A 9,531-nucleotide genomic window follows, 5' to 3' on the forward strand; every position below is an offset into this window, starting at 1 on the left:
CCAATGCCGTTCTGGCCATTGACACATTCGGAATGATGTCACTACACTAAGGAGCAGATTTAGATTTAGGAGCAGATAGGGGCTGGCTTAGCTCACTGGGCTAAATCGCTGGCTTTGAAAGCAGACCAAGCAGGCCCGTACCAACCTCCCCGAACAGGTGCTGGAATGTGGCGACTGGGGCCTGTTCAGGGAGGCTGTTACGGGAATCGAACCTTGCTGCTGTCCTGCTTGGTCTGCTTTCAAAGCCAGCGACCTAGCCCAGTGTGCTAAACAGCCCCTCATAAGAATAGGTTTCAAAGGTTAGGTTAAAGATGAATTCAGAGAGAGAGAGAAAAGGTTCTCTCCCAGTCTCTTAAGGAGATCATAATCATTAAGGTTCTACATAGTACACTGAACATACAGGGCAGAAGGAGGCCATTCAGCCCATCAAGTTGGCACCGACCCACTTAAGCCGCCACTCCCACCCTATCCCCATAACCCCCTCCTACCGTTTTTGGACACTAAGGGGCAATTTATCACGGCCGATCCACCCTAACCTGCACACCTTTGGACTGTGGGAGGAAACCGGAGCACCCGGAGGAAACCCACGCAGACACGGGGAGGACGTGCAGATTCCGCACAGACAGTGACCCAGCGGGGAATCGAACCTGGGACCCTGGAGCTGTGAAGCCACAGTGCTATCCACTTGTGCTACCGTGCTGCCCCTTTCTGACTGTGCTTGTATTAAAACAATTATAATTCATCTAATTCGACCGAAATGTCTGCCCGTCAAGTTTTAAGAGGTAACGTGGCATGGACAATATATGATTTTTAATAGTATATTGTCACTAAAGTTTCTTCCTTGAAACTTTTATTACCTATAAGAAAAGTAGGTTTCTATCAGTCCAACACTTTCTAGTTTTGTATAGAATGTTGAGGAGTCTAGATAGAGAGTTAAAGGAAATCCCTGAGCTGCTTGCGTGAGAGTTCAATAGCCAATAGCCAGGGGATATGGATTTAGAATAATGGGTGGGAAGGTTGAAGGGAAATTGAAGTGATTTTGTTTTGACCTTGAGGCTGGATGAAGAAATCTGGCACTCGCTGTGGTTAGCACTGTTGCCTCACAGCGCCAGGGACCCGGGTTCGATTCCCAGCCTCGGGCGACTGTCCGTGCGGAGTTTGCCACGTTCCCTCCCCCGTGTGTGCGTGGGTTTCCTCCGGGTGCTCCGGTTTCCACCCACAGTCCAAAGATGTGCAGGTTAGGGGTGGATTGGCCGCGCTAAATTGTCCCTTAGTGTCCAAAAGGTGAGGTGGGGTTACGGGGCTAGGGCTGATGAGTGGGCCTAGGTACGGTGTGTGGTAGTCACCACTGATGTATACATTGTATATAGAGGATGTCGGTGTAGGTGTTTTGTGGTAAGGTCCCTGTACTACAGGTACGGGGGTAGTTCCCTGCCTGCTGGCTCCGCCCAGTAGGCGGAGTATAAATATGTGTGCTCCCCATACAGCAGCCACTTCGCCAGCTGCTGTAGGAGGCCACACATCTTAGTGTAATAAAGCCTCGATTGCATCCAACTCTCGTCTTTGCCTAATTCATCGTGCATCACGGTGCTCTTTCAGAGGGTCGGTGCACACTAGATGGGCCGAATGGACTCCTTCTGCACTGCGGGGACTCTGCGATTCTCCATCGGAAAGGATGGCAGAGGGAGGAACCCTCACCACATTTGAATGGTACTTGCATTGGCCCTTGTAGCATTCTAACCGACAAGGGTACAGGCCAAGAGGCAGCAAGCGGGATTAGGCTGCGTGGCTTCTTGACGGCCAGTACAGACGTGACGGGCCAAAGGGCCTTCGTCCAAGCTTTAAGTGCCTGCAATCCCTGGGCATCACGTGGTTTGCGTGAGGTTCGAACTTGTGACCACGGACACCACGCAACCCCGATTTCATTGAAGTGGCAGAGCAACAGAGTAAAGTTCCCATTCCTTCCTTCCTCTGCCCTCCAGAGGCTGAGTCTTCCTGGCTTTGGGGTTCTACCGTTCCTCAGGCCTCCTAGCATAGCAGGCCTCACTTTGACTGTTCAAATATACAGCGCTGGCCCCTTGGCAGACGCATAACTCCCAGCTGAATAGGTTCGGCGGGGAGTGGTGTTGGTGAAGTATTAAATGCTGAAGGACGTTAATTTAAACATTGAACAAGAGAATGCAATACGGGGCCTCTGCCAATAACCACACATACAGCAGCACATGACAGACCTTTTGATTTCAAGGTTACACCGTTGGGTGTCACTAAATTCTGTCCTGCCTTTTCTACTCTCCATATTTAAGAGAAAGAGTTGCACCATTAATTAAAGTGGCACTGATGACTGTGGAGAGGTCAGGCAGAGAGACGCATGAGTAAAACCGGGTCAGCTTATCGTAAAGGCCTCCCTTGCCAAAAAGGTTTGGGCCTTTGATGGGGGCGAGTGAACACGGATTGTACAAACTGGCACGAAGGTGCGAGTGATGTGTTTCCAAGTGCGTTAGGCATATGGGTTCGCAGCACAGGAGGAGGCCAAGATTTGTTATCTCGTCAATCCAAGGCCGGTGAGCATCGACTTCCCCCCCCCCCCCTCCCCCAAAGTCGCTTGCGAGAGGACGATGGTGTGCTGCATTCTCGAACCACCGCAGTCCCTGTGGCTATTGCTCAGGGAGGACGCCCCAGGTATCTGAGTGACGCTGAATCAAATGGCATTATATTCCCAAGTCAAAATGGCGTGCGGCTTGGGCGAGGTATGGAGCTGTTGACATTCTCTTGCAGCTCACAGAATAGATCCATAGAATTTACAGTGCAGAAGGAGGCCATTCAGGCCATCGAGTCTGCACCGTCCCTTACAAAGAGCACCCGACTCAAGCCCACATCGCTACCCTATCCACTTAACCTTCTTGGACACTAAGGGGCAATTTAGCGCAGCCAATCCACCTAACCCGGCACATCTTTAGACTGTGGGAGGAAACCGGAGCGCCCGGAGGAAACCCACGCAGACACGGGGAGAACGTGCAGACTCCGCACAGACAGTGACCCAAGCCGGGAATCGAACCTGGGACCCTGGGGGTGCATAGTTCTGTTTTGTTTTGGGTGATGAGACACCAGTGAGAATAAATAGCCCTTTCATCGTGGAACAAGTCTGAAAACTTATTTACTAAAGCAAAAAAAAGAGACATATACACACTCTACTCTACTCTGCTCTCATGCAATTTAAGATGTTTGAACATTTTCTATAGGACATACCCACTGTTTACAAAATATACCTACGATACCTGAACTCTGTAATACTTGCCCAGTTTCCCAAACAGCATCCAAATTGAATAGCCAGCTGTAGCTGCCACACAATACTCAGATTCGGGAACCGTCTTTTTCCAGGTCCAGCCAAGGTATTTTAAAACTGCCGTAATGAAGGTTTTCTGCACTGCCTTGGCTCGAAGGCTGAGAAGCGTGTTTGCTGTAACCTTGGCCTTCAAGCTTGGTGGCTGGAAAATGGCTTGGCTGCTTTCTGAGACTGTCAGATGGTAACCCGCCTCCCGTCTGGAGGGGCTGGTTTAGCTCACTCCGCTAAATCGCTGGCTTTTAAAGCAGGCCAGCAGCATGGTTCGATTCCCGTACCAGCCTCCCCGGACAGGTGCCGGAATGTGGCGACTAGGGGCTTTTCACAGTAACTTCATTGAAGCCTACTCGTGACAATAAGCCATTTTCATTTCATTCATTTCTCAGCGACTGGACAATTAAACCTTTGTTTTTCTTTGATTATGCCTCCTGGAAACTGGGCTGTCCGCCCCCTTAACTATACATTAACATACGTATATCACGGGAACCTTCCGAATTGTCTATAATTGTCTATAATATAAGGGCAGCACGGTAGCATTGTGGATAGCACAATCGCTTCACAGCTCCAGGGTCCCGGGTTCGATTCCGGCTTGGGTCACTGTCTGTGCGGAGTCTGCACGTCCTCCCCGTGTGTGCGTGGGTTTCCTCCGGGTGCTCCGGTTTCCTTCCAGTCACAAAGATGTGCAGGTTAGGTGGATTGGCCGTGATAAATTGCCCTTAGTGTCCAAAATTGCCCTTAGTGTTGGGTGGGGTTACTGGGTTATGGGGATAGGGTGGAGGTGTTGACCTTGGGTAGGGTGCTCTTTGCAAGGGCCGGTGCAGACTCAATGGGCCGAGTGGCCTCCTTCTGCACTGTAAATTCTATGATAATCTGTTCCTCCTCCATAAGATGTTCAGACTTGAGTATTATTTAAACTATTTTTAAACTTGTTAACGGGAGACACGCCTACCAATTGAGGCCCTTTGTCTGCGCTATCTCCAAGCAGATTCATGACACTATCCCTAATTGCCATTGAAGTGAGTGGCTTGATAGGCCAGAAGGCCACGTTTCTGTGGGGCTGGAGTCACCTGTAGGCCAGACTGAGTAAGGACGGCGGATTTCCTGACCTCTATTCACAGGAAGGGGTTTTTTCCACTCCTTGAATGTTCACATCGTGTGGGACCAACACCTCGGGTATCGTGGGCGTGCGTGCCCGCTACCCTGGGAATTGCGCACGGCAGGTACATCCTCGGGGTTTCCCGGTGCCTTCGAGGGCCACCTCGGAGGGTTAGCTCGAGAGGATAATGGGTCACCGCTGAGGGTGACGGCGGATGACACCGATGTAGAGGCCTGGGACCCGAGGCGGAGACCTGTTATAGGGCAGCATGGTAGCATTGTGGATAGCACAATCGCTTCACAGCTCCAGGGTCCCAGGTTTGATTCCCGGCTGGGTCACTGTCTGTGCGGAGTCTGCACATCCTCCCCGTGTGTGCGTGGGTTTCCTCCGGGTGCTCCGGTTTCCTCCCACAGTCCAAAGATGTGCGGGTTAGGGTGGATTGGCCGTGCTAAATTGCCCTTAGAGTCCAAAATTGCCCTTAGTGTTGGGTGGGGTTACTGGGTTATGGGGATAGGGTGGAGGTGCTGACCTTGGGTAGGGTGCTCTTTCCAAGAGCCGGTGCAGACTCGATGGGCTGAATGGCCTCCTTCTGCGCTGTAAATTCTATGATTCTATGATAATGGGGCCCACGCTGCCATCCGTGCTGCCATTGAGCCTGCTGACTGTGTGGTTCCAGCATGCTGGAGGAGGAGGAGGAGGACGAGGCGGAGGGTACATGTAGCCTCATCTGGGTAGGCGGTCCAGGAGGGGCTGGAGGACGAGTCTGAGGAGGAGTCGGAGGATGGAGGACAGGCAGCCACGGAAGTCTGACATGGGAGTAGGACGAAGGCCTCTCATCGTCTCCAGATTGTCCCAAGACGAGGCTGTGTCTTGTCAGCTCAACACCCCCGCCCCGCATTTACCTCCTTCCCGCCCCATCCCCCTCATTTCCCTCCCTCCCCAATCCCCCCTCCGCCCATTTCTCTCCCCCATACCCCCTTCCCCTCATCTCCCCCCCCCCCTCTCCCAATCCCCACCCTGCCCCTTTGCCCTCCTTCCCCATTCCCCTCCCAGGGGCTGGACATCTGACTGGGGCCCATCTGACTCCTGGGATCCAGCAGACCTCCGACTGCCGACTCCCGTGGATGTTCCTGCCTCTACCTGACGGGCCTCAGAAACTGTGCGGGGTGCTCACCAGATTGTGAGACCCTCCCCCCCCCCCCCATCAAACCACCCCTCCCCGACTATTCTGCTCCCCCCCCCCCCCCCCCCCCCCACCCTCTCCAAGGGTCTGTGTAACATCCCTCCCGGGTGATGGGAATGTGTCGGCTCCGTCAAGCGGGCCACTCTACAAGGCCGGAGAGCGATGACCGCTCGCTGCGAGGAAATCTCTGGTGCTCCTCAGTTCCTGCCAAAGTCTGACTCCTGTCTTTCTGCTGACAGCGCGCTCACACCCACCCTCGGAACGTGGTCTGTATCGGGGGCTTTAGATCCAATGTGCCGGTTGGGGTGGGGGGAGGCGGGGCCAGGGGGTGGGGGCAGACGCCATTGTGACAGAGGCTTCACCTGTATGACGTGTGACATGTTTTAATGGTGAACGTACCCCCGGATACGGATAGTGACCTCACCAGCGCCCACTCAGTGCTCGCTCTTCCTTGTCTCATGTGGTCTACAGCGATGCTCCTCAGTGACTGGGCCATGCTCTGTACATAGAACATAGGACATACAGTGCAGAAGGAGGCCAATTTGGCCCAGTGAGTCTGCACCGACCCACTTAAGCCCCCACTTCCACCCTATCCCCGTAACCCAGTAACCCCTCCTCACCGTTTTGGACACTAAGGGCAATTTTATCACGGCCAATGATATCATGGCCAACAGGGCAGCACGGTAGCACAGTGGATAGCACTGCGGCTTCACAGCGCCAGGGTCCCAGGTTCGATTCCCCGCTGGGTCACTGTCTGTGCGGAGTCTGCAAGTTCTCCCCCATGTGTGCGTGGGTTTCCTCCGGGTGCTCCGGTTTCCTCCCACAGTCCAAAGACGTGCAGGTTAGGTGGATTGGCCACGCTAAATTGCCCTTAGTGTCCAATTGTGTTCAGGAGGGGTTATGGGGATAGGGTGGAGGTGGGGGCTTGGGTGGGTTGGTGCAGACTCGATGGGCCGAATGGCCTCCTTCTGCACTGTATGTTCTATGTAATCAATCCACCTAACAGGAAAAGGGCCATATGGTCAGTGAGAGGGAATGATTATTTTGTCTGACATGAACAACTCACTTGAGACGAGTGGTCTGGGTGAAGGAGCAGCGGATCCCTTCTCTGGGGGCAGGCCAACCTTGCTATTGGCGACTGCTCGCCCCTCGGGGCCATCTCCAGGGCCCACACCTCATGGGGGATGATAACACGAATCTCTGGGACCCCACCCCCCCCCCGTCTTGGCCCCATCCTGTTGATTATGGGCTATCTTCCCCTCCAGGTCAAAGAGAGGGCATTGTGGGTCAGCGGGGGTCTATAACAGGTGGCATGTGTGGGTCAGCGCACCCGGACATCAAGAGGTTGTGTCAGTGGCTGCCAGGGGGGTTCTGAGGAATGTGTTGGAAGATGGAATGTGGGGAGGGTGCGAGGTGTCAGCCAGTGGATTGGGGAGGGGGGGGGGGGGAGGTTGGAATTTGAGGGGTGCCAGGCAGGACTGATGCCAGTAGAGAGAGGTGGTAACGTACCCTTGCAGCTCGATGGAAGTTGTTGATCTCCTGCCTACAGTGGACGGCGGTCCTCCTGGTCACTCTGCCCGCACTGCCAGCCACTGCCAGGCGGCATTGTTGACCCTGGTGGCATTGTTGACTGCTGTTCGCGATTGTATTGCGGAATTCAGGAGGAACATCTTTGTCCGGAGAGGGTGAGTATGCGGAATTCGCTCCCACAGGTGCATCATAGAATTTGCAGTGCAGAAGGAGGCCACTCAGCCCATCGAGTCTTCCCCGGCTCTTGGAAAGAGCACCGCACCCAAGGTCAACACCTCCACCCTATCCCCATAACCCAGTAACCCCACCCAACACTAAGGGCAATTTTGGACACTAAGGGCAATTTATCACGGCCAATCCACCCTAACCTGCACATCTTTGGACTGTGGGAGGAAACCGGAGCACCCAGAGGAAACCCACGCACACACGGGGAGGATGTGCAGACTCCGCACAGACAGTGACCCAGCCGGGAATCGAACCTGGGACCCTGGAGCTGTGAAGCATTCGTGCTAACCACTATGCTACCGTGCTGCCTACAGTGCAGATGACAAAAGCGACTGAACGGCGTTTGAGGAAAAGGCGGATAAGCACACACAAGGGAGAAGGGGATAGTAGATGGGGTTTGGCTGAATTACGGGTGGACGGAGGCTCACGTGGAATACAAACGGCACGGTGGACCTGTTCGCGTTTTGTCCACCCACACAGGCTGAACGCCGCTGGCCAGGCCCTCATTTATGGCCAACTCCTAACTACCCCGTGGGAAGATGGTGGCGGGCTGCATTCTCAAAGATGTCATGGAAACTTCGAGCATTGTGCACGGAGGGTGAAACAGAGTTACCTCCACCAGGTTTGTGACAATCTGTCAGATTTACGCTCACCGTTTCTGACACGACTTTGCTTAACTGCCTGCGTTTAAATTTCCCCACGTGCAGGTGTTCTATCTTCAATTGCGTGAGTCTGCTTACTACTGATGCTCACTGTGCTTGACTGGTTAAGCCTGGGTGCGGACTCAGAGACAAGTAAACTGAGGATCGTGACTAAAACCTGTTCGGCACATTCAAAACTAGCGTCGTCGCTGCATATATCAGAGTTACACAGCGAATGACACCATGGCGGGATTTTGAAAACAAGTCACCAAGGTTGGTGGCATAGTGGACAGTGAAGAAGGTTACAGATGATTGCAACAGAATATTGACCAATTGGGCCAGTGGGCTGATGAATGGCAGATGAAGTTTAATTTGGATAAATGTGAGGTGATGCATCGATCAAATCAGGGTGTGGTATTGTGTGAAGCAAATAATGGCATGATGGGAAAACTAGTCAAGTCTTCTTGGTACAATTGAATTTAACCTAAGACACAGATACAAAATACACAGAGACAGCCTGTCCTGGGAACTGGGTGACTCTGAGAGTCTAGATAAGGCTTGAACCTAGAAGCAGTCTCAATACATAACAAGCTGAACAACTGTCTCTTCCTGTTCGTAAACAAGTTTGTCCAGTTCTTAAAACAAAGACAAGATAATGATATGAGACTCCAGTCCCCTAAAGGTCAGCAAGGTGATGCCATTGTAACGATTATTACTTATGTTTTACTTTCGATCAAATTCCTGACCAAGTTGTATTCATGTTATCTTGATCCTATAATGTATAAGAATCGCCTTCTTTTCTGTACTATCGCAGACTTGGGACGGACTCAGCAGTTTGTATTTGACTGCCTTCCGACTTCAAAAGTCTCAGCCATTTACTGCTAGCAGTCAGTTCTAATTCGGAAATAAAGTTCAGTTTTGCTTACAACAAGGGCAGGAGCTACTCAGTTAATGGTAGGGAGTTGGGCAGAGTTACAGAACAAAGAGATCGAGGGGTACAGGTTCATAGCTCCTTGAAGGTGGAGTCCCAGGTGGACAGGGTGGTGAAGAAGGTGAGGTTTTATTGGTCAGAATATTGAATACAGGAGTTGGGACGTCTTGTTGAAGTTGTACAAGACATTGGTAAGACCTCACATGGAATACTGTGTTCAGTTCTGGTCACCCTATTATAGGAAGGATATTGTTAAACTAGAAAGAGTGCAGAAGAGATTTACGAGGATGCTACCAGGACTTGATGGTCTGAGTTATAAGGAGAGGCTGGATAGGCTGGGACTATTTCCCTGGAGCGTAGGAGGCCGAGCGGTGATCTTATAGAGGTCTATAAATTAATGAGGAGCATCGATTATGTAGAGTCAACATCTCTTCCCAAAGGTACATGAGGCTAGAACTAGAGGGCAAAGGTTGAAGGTGAGAGGGGGGAGATACAAAAGAGACCAGAGGGGAAATTTCTTCACACAGAGGGTGGTGAGCGTCTGGAATGAGCTGCCAGAGGCAGTGGTAGAGACGGGTACAATTT

Source organism: Scyliorhinus canicula, chromosome 29 (genome assembly GCF_902713615.1).
Source record: "Scyliorhinus canicula chromosome 29, sScyCan1.1, whole genome shotgun sequence".
Lineage (NCBI taxonomy): Eukaryota > Metazoa > Chordata > Chondrichthyes > Carcharhiniformes > Scyliorhinidae > Scyliorhinus > Scyliorhinus canicula.